Below are 12,975 nucleotides of genomic sequence, written 5' to 3'. Positions count from 1 at the left end.
CGGTTTCGGCGGCGGGCAGCAATGAATAGGGGTTTTACTCTTAGCTAAAGCAATAAATCTATTAACGCAGCTTTGTTCCGCCACTGCCAGCAGGGTTGTGTTTGATTGGGCTGGGTTTATAAATGACGCGGTGGATGAAGTGATAATCCTTCTGTCTGCTGCCAGAATGAAAGCGCTTTCCACAGACATTTGGCCAAAGCACCATTTGTTCATTTCCACCTGTTACCAGATGAGCTGTTTGCCTTGTTGCGCCTATCCCCTGTGGTTGATGATTTCATCTCAGCTGTGGTGGAATTTTAGTAAAGGAGAAAAACGCAGTTCAGATGAACTCCCAAGTATGAGAAACCAGGTGGTAGAAAAAGGCTTTGGACTACAGACTGAGGAGTGGAAAGCAGCGACGGAAATACAGCAAGTTTTCATGGCCACCCTGAATGCATGAGTCTACTCATCTACGTTGTCCCTTTTTTTCCCCTTTTTTTTTCGATTGACCAAATTTTGCTTTTGTACGTTGATGCTTAAATAGCTTGCAAAAAACACCCTCCAATTTAGGCATTTGGCATCAAGTAAAACAACCTGAACTGATGTTTGCGCTTTTGTAGCTGTCAAGGTCTCCTGATTACGTAACTTTATTGCCCCTGTGCAACAACTCTGAGCCTCCTCGATCAAGTTCCACATAGCCTTTTTAATAGTGACGTATTCCGCCGACTTACCTCCACATGTGAAACAGCCCGTATGGAAGGGTGATTATATAACCAGTTCACATAGTATGGGAGTGTTTCTGTTAATGTATTCAGCCTGGCTTGGGTTGAAGCGGACTTTGAGCAGTGTCGTCACGTGCAAAACATATAGACCCATCCGTTTAGAAACATCACTAACTTACCTGTCTGCCAAGAAACACTGGAAACTTTTAGGATCTGCTGTATTTCTGTTTCAAATTAACCGCTTTGGTGAAGAATTCCTTGAGGGACGTCTCTCTAGGACCGTGCACGCATAACTTACTGTATCAGGGAGAGAAAATACGAAAAGCAAAAAGATGTTTCAAAGGAAAGGAAAGGATTTTTGTATGTGCGTTGCTGTAACTTATTGTTGGAACCCATGTTGACGTGACTTTGAAACGTATAAATATAAATAACAGTGGTTTCCTGTGTTAATGTTATGCCACACATTTCGCTCACACACTTCGGTGTGATTTAGCCCAATGCCATTTGAGGTGTTAAATATACAGTTAACAGTTGTGTATATTTCTTTGACTGTCTGTAAGATTTCCGCTCCTCAATGAGAGGCGCGTGAAATTTATAACCCCTTGTGTATGTTTCATTCTTCCTGTGTGTGTGTGTGTGTGTGTGTGTGTGTGTGTGTTTATCCAGGGCTCAGCAGGAAAGAAAGGAGCAAGGGGGCTGAGTGGAGCTGCTGGCATTGAAGTGAGTACCACACCACCTCAGCAGCAGCAGTACAATTAAGGGCACTTTTCATTGTGATTAGCTGTGATAATAGAGATAATACAAAGCCCATTTAACTTTGCTGCTCTCCATCATTAGTTATAATGCATGGGTGCTTTTCTGGCAGCAGCAACAGCGTTGTATTCAGAGTAAGCAGAAGAAGCGGAGGTTAGCATAATCAGGAATAAACACTATGGCTGAGGTGAGTGACAGACTCCAAGAATTACACAAAGCAGGAAGAACAGACAAACTAAGCAAAAAGTCATCACAAGACACACTGATTGATTTTAAAGTTAACCCCCCCCCCCCAGCAGCAACCAGAAATGTACCAAACCCAAAAAGGTGGACGTTGTGGGGATCACAATCCTAACGGTTCATGTGCAGTATGTCAGTTGATGGAGTTTTCAGTGCAAATGGTGCGGCTGTAGTGTAGTATTGTACTGATCGCATCGTATCAAAAATCTGGAAAACATGGATTTGCACAGGGTTTGAAATACACTCCAAGTAGTACCAAGAAAATCTTAGGCCTGTGCAGCCAAACAATGCAATGCACATGTGGCAATACAACTAAATCTGTTGGCTAAGATCAGGGACAGGACTGTCAGATAGCACTTAAGTCTCAATGTTTTTATTTTAACCTTCTCAGAAGTCCAGATGAGTGGACTTTAGGGCCTCAGAATAAGCCCAATGTCCCCGCTGTACAGTAGGTGCATTGGCAATCAAGGGGTTTTAAATTGCTCTAAACTTTAAAAGTGTCTAAATATTTCAACATGGAACTTGAGTGACGTTGTCGCTGTTATGGAAATGTTCCAGGGGCTAAATGGTTTACCTGGACTCGTGGGAATGAAGGGTTACCCAGGGCCGGACGGTCCCCCAGGACTGATTGGCTTACCAGGATTACCCGGAAAACAAGGACGACAGGTAATCGATGACAGTATCGCGTAGACAGCAGTGTAGCTAATATAATCTCATGTAGCTGTTGTAATGATGTGCCCGTTGGCGATTTATTGTGATTCATTCCAAAGTAATAAGGAATGTAGTCATGAGCACATAAATGAATGGCTTCTCTTTCTTTTACCACATTTCTTCTTGCTATTAGACTGGGAGACGCACATGAGATTTTGTTAGTATCTTCACTTAAATCAAACCTCCCACTTTAAATAAGAGTACTGTTTTATAGCTGCAACCTCTATTCTTTTCTCTGTACTTTCTATATGAAATGTCACGTCAGTGTGTGATTAGCAGAGGGCATGACGATGATTAACGAGTGATATTAGATCTTCCGTCCCACAAGCGGGTCTATTCATGTTGTGTTTATGCGGAATATATCCATAAGTGTTTTCTGGAGTCCCCACAATGTCTCATGTTACTCTTTTCCTGGTAACGCATCATGCTAACTCGTGCCATGCTGGCCCGTTCGCATGGGGGTTTGATTTGACAGCATCTGAGCGCCCCAAAGCTTTCCCTCAGCTGTCACCATCCGTAGTTTTAAGACTGAGACACACGGCCGAGACTGACTCATCATTAAATGCCTTGTTTGATTTGACTGGCTTCTCCTGGTTTGCGACACAGTGGGTTTATCCAAATAAAGTGTGCAGCCAGAGTGGATTGGGATTTCATGCATGAATGTCTTTGTCTTTTTCAGCCAGGAGTTGGCAAGCCATGTGCTTTCTGTCTGGCTTTCATTTACATGCTGTTGTTATGTAAAAGTGTAGTAAGTCTAATTTCTGGCCCCTGAAAATGATATGGTTCCCATAATCTACAGCTCCTAAATCAAAATACTTGAAAAAAAAAAAATAATACCAGAGGCCTTTTCTTATATGTGAGCTGTTTTTGGTTTGGAGTTCTTAGGGTGGTCTTTTACTACAAAGCACTCAGGGCTGTCTCAGCAGGAGAGGTCTGCAGGAATCTCTATTTTGAATTTCACACTACGTGCTTTCATAGTGGGAAATATGCTGTAATATGGCTTCCTTCTGCCTCTGCTGGCAGGCTGCAGAGCCCCTGCAGAATAGTCCTCATCCTCTTTCTCCTTGTTGGCCATTATTCCTATAACCATCAGTCATCTTCTTATCCATTGTTTTCCTCATTATCTGCTGCATTTTCAGTTCTCTTCACGTTGCCAGTTGGATGCATTCGCACAGTGAAAGGGACAGACTTTCTTAAAACATAGATTTGGAGCGTTTCTGCGTTGTTGGACAGTGTAACAGTGGTGAGCAACAAGAAAGAAATGCAGCACAGGTCGTCGTCTGAAATCAAACTGACACTAGCGTCTCAGGAACCAGACTGTTGTTTAAAATTTATTTGCTGGAGGCGCCTGCTTTTTTTTGGATCAGCCATTCAACAGGAGAAGCATGTACATTTGATAACATCAGGAAACTCTGATGCTCTGATCATCACAATAATATAAAAGCTCACAATGTGTGAGGGTCGGGTCGGTCAATCTTAATTAAACCTCTGACTGATCTCATTAAGCTGATAGACGGTGGCTTTTTCTTATGCAAGAGTTTCCCAGCACCTGCAGGTTGGGGGTTCACCCAGTAAAAGTACAACACTGTAATCCCAACCCACGTCCTGATTTGTCCGCCGCTTCCACGCCGAGATCGAGGAACATGAAGTGGCGACCCGCCTCAATCTGTTATTCTAATATCGCTCGCTCCCCCCTGCCTCACCGCATTGCTGATGGAGCTGGAAACCGCTGTGGTCTGCGGTGTGAGCAAGCAACCCAGTGACAGGCAGTGAGCTTTATGGGTACACTCAGGGAGCACACTGTCAAGAAATATTATAACCAGGAGAGGCCAGCCGACTTCAGCACTGGGGTCTACAGCTGTGACTGTACAAGGGATTTAGAAATGTTCTTGGATATATTGAAATAAACATTGGGATTGAAGAATGGAAAAGAATTTTATTAATGAATCAGCTGTCGTCATATATTCCACAGCTCTGCCAGCTGTTTTTCATAGCAGTGTTGTGCACGTGCACATGCACATGCTGACATACATATATGCCAGATATTCATCATCAAACAAATTAAGATTTATGTCTTGTTTTCCTTGTTTAAAGGACCATACTGCTGGTTTAGCTTAACTTATCCTTGTTGGTGCATTCATGGCTGCTCAGAGGTTTCAGTGTCAGCTGTTTAAGAGCAACCTTTAAATGCAAGATGCATCCAAATTTACATCGTACTTTTCATAACATCCATGTGTGCTTTTTTTTGTTGACCACCATTATGAGTCTTCACGAGACTTTAACCACAAATGACCCTCGTAGGTATTTCTTTTTTTTACCACTAGTAGCGCTATGGAGCAATGTTTTGATGAGCAGGGTGCCGTTTTGTTTGTATCTGGTCTAAGACGCTCACACACACTGTGGATGATTTCACATTATTCTACTGCCCAAGAGTTGGTGGCTGCAATGCTCCAAGAAATGTAGCAATGGAAAGGCAGTGGAGAAGAAGAATGCTGGCTGTAAACATGGATGTAAACAATGCAGGTTCCAGAATATTTGAAAAAGTTGGGGAAAGTTTTTTAATTAAAAAAAACGTTATTAGAAAAATACTCTATCTTAATATAACCATACTCTTTATTTGACATCTTGATTTGACACACTGACAATTCTGATGTGCATGCAGGGTCAGAGAGGCTTGGTGGGACAAGAGGGAGCTGCTGGACGTCCAGGTCCCAGGGGAGAGGTCGGACTTCCTGGACAGCCTGGAGAAAGAGGGCCACTTGGTCAGAAGGTGAAAACGATAATAGTGATAAATGTTGACCTGATGAATTCTAAATTGCTGCTGTGTATCTTGACAGCAAAAAAAAAAAAAAAAAAATCTCCAGTGAAGGAGCATTTTCCTAAATCGTAATTACATTGCTAGCATTTTTAATTCCTGACCTTTGTTGGTTCAGGGAGAGCCAGGACTGCCAGGGGACAGGGGAGCCTCGGGAATCAAAGGCATGGAGGGGGCTACAGGTGACCAGGGCAGGAAAGGTGACCCGGGACCCAAAGGACAACCAGTGAGTGTATACAGGCATTTGCGATTCAAGTCTTCGAATAATTCACTAACAAAATATATTTAAGCTTATTTCTATCCCCTGGAATCATTGTATAACAATAATAGCGTTATTGATATTGTGGCAGTTATTTTACAGGGATATTGGTTCAGATCTGTCAGTTGCATTCACATAGAGTATACAGTGTCTATCTAAACTATTCACATAGAAACTCAGCATTGCTCTTTTTAAATTGATACCATCCCCAGGAATGTTCTTGTTGAAAGAGGGTTTTGTAAGCGTATATATACATTCTTTAATGCCTCTCTAAATATAGCTTTAGGGGTTTAGATAGCCAGTTCTGTGGTGGGGTTTAAAATGTGTGTGTCTGACACTTTTTTCCACCCTGAGTGGAGTAACAAATCATCTGGGCGAGACCAGGAATGGAAACATTCCGCCTGGTAAGGCCAAGTTATGTAAGATCCTCACCCGAAAAAGAGGTGCTCCACTTAACTTATGTAACTCCTCAAAGAGCAAGAAAAAAGAAACAACATTCAATACCTCGCCCCCACTTCCCTCCGCTAGTTTTCCCCATTGATGCTCGTGAAACAGAGAGCAGACTCGGGGCCCACGGGTCAGATCCCTTTACACTTTTCAGTGAATAGAGTTTCTCGGTCAGAGTCGCTGGCACGAAAGCAGAGCTGTCTGGAGGATGCGGATGACTGGCTGTACAAACATAGTGTCTGCCGCCCTGGACGACAGACAGTGCTCAGACACAGAATAGGGTGCAGACACCTAACCTCTAGGGTGTGTGAATGTGGGCCGGGGCTACTGTAAATCCAGACATAAAGCCTTGCGTGTGCCCCAGTTCTTTTGAAATGGACAAGGGCTTTTTTAAAAGGCCAGCTTACTGTGTTCCTACTGTGTCTGGAGCTGTAGGTATAAAATGGGATGAAAAATCGCATACGCACATACTATATACCCTAACTTATTATATAATGTGTCAAATGCACACTAAATGTCACAGTGACGGTGTGTAATAGGCTCCTCTGTTGCTATGACGTTATTGTCTTCTCTGCTTGTAGGGGGAATCGGGAGATCTGGGAATGGTCGGTTTACAGGGCTTTCCAGGGCCAATGGTAAGAGACTGAGTAGCTAACCAACAGGTAGAGTGTAAAAGATGATAAAACATAACAGAGGAGGAGATAAGATATCATTTTTAAAAAGTCCCAGATTATTATTGTCCCTGAATAATGACTTACAAGACCTCTTTTTCCTTCAAACAGGGGCCGAATGGTGATTTGGGATTGAGAGGCTTCCCTGGCCCTAAAGGCCCAATGGGTACTCTGGTAAGTTTAATAAAAATAGAAACAGTAGGTGCTTTATAAAGATGCACTGCTGGGGGTCAAACCCCAGGTAGTGGAATAATATGAAAAGGAATTCAAGATTCAGAAGTACGCGTACGAGTTCTCCTCTACCCAGTTGTGTAACCAAGCGCATATGAGAATGTAGAGTACACACCCTTTTCATTGTAATTACTTAGGGCACCCTGAAGTCTTGTGGGACACATCGGAGCCGCACCTTCTCAGCAGTCTCACTGCAGAACGTGTAAACTCAGGCAGGCTTGTTCGTTCACCCTCAACTCTGCTGTGTGTTTCAGGGATTCACTGGACCCGTAGGCCCTGAAGGAATGATGGGCCCGATGGGAAAACCTGTAGGTTTCTGCGTGTGTGTGTGTGTGTGTGTGACGAGAACAATATAATGACAAGGCAACCACAAGACAATGATCAGTGGATTCTGTATAACTGAGGAGGAAGATGCTAACACAATGGAAGGAATGAGAGATTTTTTACTTTAAGAAAAAACAGTCTATCAACTGGTCCTGTGCTAAATGAAGTTAATGGAGATTACAGAGTGGGATACGATGCTGTACACGTGTTCATGTTGTTACTTTTCTTTTCCACAGGGGCCAAGGGGTCCAAAGGGAATCACTGGCGAAATGGTAAGATCTGATTCAAACCGGTAGTCAAACGCTGAAACGTCTGTCAGGCTGATTATATGTTAATGATTTGTAATTCGTTTGATTACATGCTGATGTACCGCGTGATTATATCATGATTATACTTTGCAGACTTGCAGAGTTCCTCACTGGCAAAGCATTGCATTGGCCCGGCTATCGTGGCGCCGCCTCAAAGCAGATTGTGGGTGTAGAAAGAGACCTGCTGTAGATGACGAAGGCTGTGTTTGAAGACGCATGAAAGCTAGCTGGGGTTCGGTGGTGGTTTTGCTTACGTGACTGTCCCGAAGTGGCGGGTCACTGTTACTCTGTGTCCCCAGGAGCTCGCTGTGGGGCCTCACAGTACGCTCAGACCCCCTTGTGTAAACACTGTTGAGGAGAATGCCTCGTCAAAATGTTAGCACGGCAAACCACGGCGCAATCTGCGTATTCACTTCCACATCCCTGCCTCCAGTCTGCTACGCAAACTGAAGGAAGATTCTCAGATCAGCTTAAATGCCTCTGCAATTCACACGACCACACACACACACACACACACACACACACACACACACTGACTGTGTACACACTTCATTTTAACCTTTTCTCAAACACCGATGATGTCAAATACGCGCATACTCTCACACTCCGTGGACGCGAACTACCCGCAACCCCTTCTGCAGACTTAATGAAGTCCAGTCAGGTAGCCACTGGAGATCAGTCAGCCGGAGGGGGCAGTATGTAACCACTGTCCGATTCCTCGCAGCGTCACAGAAGAGAGCAAACGAATCAGTCCCAGTTCGCTCTCTGTGATGCTGCACTTTAATTACATGCATTATCTCTTAAAGCCTGATGCAGCTGCAGCCGGAAGGTTACCAGAGCGAACGGGACAAACAGAACACATAATGTATGCATCTTTTTTTTTTTGCCATTTTTACACTGATTTTATGTGTGTCTCGCCCTTTCAGGGGCCTCAAGGACCACAGGGAAGTCCAGGACCTACAGTAAGTGTTGACCTCACCATCACCATTCAGCTTTATACTAAAATACTAATTATGAAGCATTATGGATGGAGAAAGTGAACTGACCGCAGCCACAGTGGGAATCACTTTTCACCGTGTCACTCATTTTGTCTTCTCCTTCCTTTCTTCCCGCCTTAGGGGCCTCCTGGTGCTCCGGGTCCGACAGTAAGTGCTTCATGTCACTCACGTAGACAGGGTCAGCTGTTTTGAGCTTTGTGACTGTCCGAGCGTCAATAGACTTCTCAGAGAAATTGGTGAAAAAAAAGTGTTCGCAGCCGCTTCTCTGACAGCAGAGCGGAGCCGGGATGCGATAAGAGCCGAGGCAAGCGTTGTGTGCTTCGTTGTTTGCTAAACTGTTATGAGCCAGCAAACCATCCGTTACAGTGATAAGACATGCAAAAAGAACATCTGTAATTTTGCTCAGTAGTGTTGGCAGAGGAGATCAATGATTAATTAGTGTTCTCTGGTGATAGAAACCCTCCTCACGCCGCTTATCTCTCAGTACTTCTGCTATCTGAATGACCTTTTCCTGTTCGAACAAGTCTACAAAACAACTATATCAGATGCCTTTTTTTGTTTACGCACATTATGTGATAACTGCAGTGTTTATGCTGAGTGGAATGTGCTGTTCTTCCCCCTACTGAAGTCTGGAATGTGATGGTTTATTGACGCAAGACTTATTTTACTGCTTTTCTCTGGTATTAAAGTGTATTCTTATCCTGTTAAAGTTTTCTCTATAAACTGGAGGTGTATCGAAACTGCCGTGTTTTTTTTTTTTTTTTTTTTTCAGTTAAATAATGAGCAGGGTCTGAATGTGTTATGTTTTCATTAAACTGAATCTGTTGGTTTTGAATCCACAGAGGCAGATATATGATGACTCGGCAGACTACGGTCTATCAGAATCTAACTCTGCCCTCAGGACAGAAGTAAGGCTCCAATACGCTCACTCAGTGGACGGGGTGAATGGGTGAATTGTAATTCTAATGTGTGCTTTGCACTCGATATATCATTTTGGAGTCTGACCGTGCTGTCTTTCCCATTCCCAACCAGAGTTTCCAAAACACAGAGATGAGCCTGCCAGACCAGAATACGGAGATACTTAAGACTCTACGTTACCTAAGCAGTGTGATTGAGAGCATCAAAAAGCCTCTGGGCACACGGGAGAACCCGGCTCGTGTCTGTAAAGATCTGCTTGACTGTCACCACAAGCTCAAAGATGGTGAGAGTCTCCTCTACCTGGCACCGAAAGCACGGGACGGCAGGATCTTCAAAATTTTAGAGTTTATGCATATGTAGATGCATATAGCTTTTCTAAATGACTTGTTCTCCCTGTCTCTCACTCTCTCTCTCTCTCTGTCCTCCCTTTCAACGTTCAGGTTGGTTCTGGGTTGATCCAAACTTGGGCTGTACCTCTGACGCCTTCAAGGTCTTCTGTAACTTCACTGCAGGAGGGCAGACCTGTTTACATCCCGTGGCCTCTAATAAGGTAACACTCGGTAACACGTTGGAGTAAAGATTTACATATCAAGGTGCTGGATAGAATAAATGGCTATGTAGACATTGTAGGAGGTTGTAGCAGCGTTTTTCAAACATTTGAAAACGCAAATCCTATTGTGATCATGATGGCAGACTGATCACACCACCGTTTCCGCTCTCCGCCGCAGATGGCGTTTGGTGAAGGGAAAGTCCAGATGAAGTTTCTCCATTTACTGAGCACTGAGGCCAGCCACAGCATCACCCTCCACTGCCTGAACGATCCTCCCCACGGCACCACCGACAGCCTCAGCTCCACGGCATCCACACCGCCGGAGAACAACACACTTCGATTCCGTGGCTGGAACAAACAGACGTTTGAGAAAGACACACTACTTGAACCACATGTGCTACAAGACGAGTGCAAGGTAACGGGCAGGACCGAGAGCTGATTCAGCGAATCCCTTTCTCTCTCGGTCTACGTGAAGTAGGACCAGACAGACCTGACAACTTGACGTGGTTTTTAGAACATTTGTCTTGGTCTTTTACGTTTTGAGGTTTTGACCTTGTCTTGAGGAATATTTCGATTTTAGTAGAATTTAAAACACATTTCCAAACATATTCTGTGATATATATGAAAGGTATTTGATCATGTTTGAAATATGTCTCACTTAAATTACTTAAATGTCTTTTTTCTCTCCTCCACCCATCCTCTTTCAGATCCAAGATGGCAGCTGGCACCAGTCACGTTTCTTCTTCCATACTCAGGACAGTCGTCAGCTACCTATTGTAGACATACAGGAATTTCCCACGTCACAGCCCAACGGTCAGCAGCATATAGAAGTCGGCCCCGTCTGCTTCCTCTGACACCCAGCGTCACCGTCCTGTAACCTATTTACGTGAACTACTAAAATGCGAGGCTGCTGCAAAAAGTGGCCGCCCACCAAAGAGCGAGTGTCCATCGGGGGTTGGTCGTGTTTCCGTGTCAGAGCAACGAACGACCAGATGCACGTGGAAGAACTCAATCTCTGTGGAACATCCGGGCCAAGAAGGCCAAAGGAGAACAGCGTATACCAATATTTATCAATAATTGTGTAAAGTGTGTTTTGTCAATAATTGTTAGTCAAACGGTGCTTAGGTTGGCTGTACATGGACCGATATTTCTCCCTGATCACAGGGTAGGGCCTCACTAAGCAGCAGCCTGTCCAAACCCCCAAATTCACTCCTCCCTCTCACCCCCCAAACACACCCAGACCATCCTAAGCCGAGGCCTAACCCGAAGGAGCGTTTCAGGCCTCTACATAGGAGCACTGTCGAACTAAAGGTTTTTATGAGTGCAATAGCATGTGGATAATGTGTGACTGCTTTAAATATTTCATTTTTCAATCAAAGGCTATATTTTACATTGTTTTCATGATATTTTTGCCTTCGGTCCTGCCCCGTCGGACCTGTACATCTTGACAGATGGTGCTCTCTACCTCTACCCGCTCATTTGCTTTCTAGAATAGTTGCTAATGTCAAGTTAGTCTTTTTTTTTTTTTTTTGCCTTTGTGTTGTATGTACCGGTTACATCAAGATTTGTTATGTTGTATAAGTACTTATTTTGATTTGGTCATTTCTAATTTATGAACCATTTTTTTTGATACACTATATATTTTTTTTTGTAGCTTTTCCTTCTATGTGGTAGGTTCTTCAGGGGAAACCTATCATTGGTGCTGCAACAAAGAATGAGTCATCAGTGAGTTTTTACATTTCCTGTGTATATATTGACAGCATACTGTATGTTTATTTATATCCTTTTTGTTTTTTTTTGGTTCACATTACTGTACCACAGTAAGTTATACTCTCAGAGAACTATTTGGTCAACCACAACTCAGTCTAAAGAAGTATTTATGTATAAAAGGTGTGTTTTTGTGTGCTCACATCGTTCATTCAGTGGTGGTTAGGTGGACTGGCAGCTATAGTAGGCCAGAGTCAGAATACACAGAAAACACAGTCATCATATTCTTAAGTTATATTACCTTGAACAAAGTGTAATTATATAAAGTCTGTGGAGGATGAGGTTGGATGCAAAAGTGTAAATAATAAATAAGTTGACAAACAAATAAATGGAACATTTTATCCACAAATGGTTCTGGACTTTTTCCGAATGTGTTGGGATCGAATTGCTCTTGAATGTCAGCCGTGACAGAATTAGACAGAATTGATATTGTGACTACATAATCTGTGGTTGCGCTTCCCTAGTCAAATAAAAGTTCAAAAATAGAGGGAGAGAGGAATGGTTTGGATTCGTACAAAAGTAACAGTTTAAGACCAGATTTCAGCATTTTGGCTAAATTTACACCACATAGTCCAAATGGAGGGAGGTCAGCCACGTGATGTGAAATGTGAGTATTGCATACATGGCTGGATGCTGCTCTTGTGCCAAACCCCCCAGCACAGGTTCCATGTTTAAACTGCGGCATGCAAGTGACTGTTAAGAGTGTTAGAAACTGCTGACCGCAATATGGTGAGTGCACATGCCATCTCCCTCTCTCACACATGCGCACGCCTGAAAGAAATACGGATGTCAATCTGCTATGGCTCCCACCTCCCACCCCCGCCATAATAAAACCCGTCCTATACTGTATAAGCACACATAAAAAGGTGGTGGGGAACCAGAAGAGCAAATAAACTCATCAAGTCTTGTATAGATAACGGGCTGTCTACACTTACAGCTGCAGGAGGGCCATGAAAACAATCTGCAGCTGTGCACAGAATGAGAATCTGTAGTCACTGTCCTACATGACTATTCACTTACTGTGAGCAAAACAAAAGCTCTGCATTTTCTATAGTCTGCGTTTATTTTTCAAGCCCTGTGAATATATTGAATGAATATGGTGTGAATACCATGGCAGTAGCCCTCTCATTATATGGACATACTGTATATTCTCATCAGCTCAGTGTTATTTGTGCTGTCAGGGTGTTTTGCTTTGACGTCACTGTAGTTCCGGCCCACTAACACCGGGGGGCGCCAATGAGCAGGTTCCCAACCGGAACTCATCTCCACGTGTTGAGCGTGG

Source organism: Enoplosus armatus, chromosome 7, assembly GCF_043641665.1.
Source record: "Enoplosus armatus isolate fEnoArm2 chromosome 7, fEnoArm2.hap1, whole genome shotgun sequence".
Classification (NCBI taxonomy): domain Eukaryota; kingdom Metazoa; phylum Chordata; class Actinopteri; order Centrarchiformes; family Enoplosidae; genus Enoplosus; species Enoplosus armatus.
Note: the sequence above shows the minus strand (reverse complement) of the source record.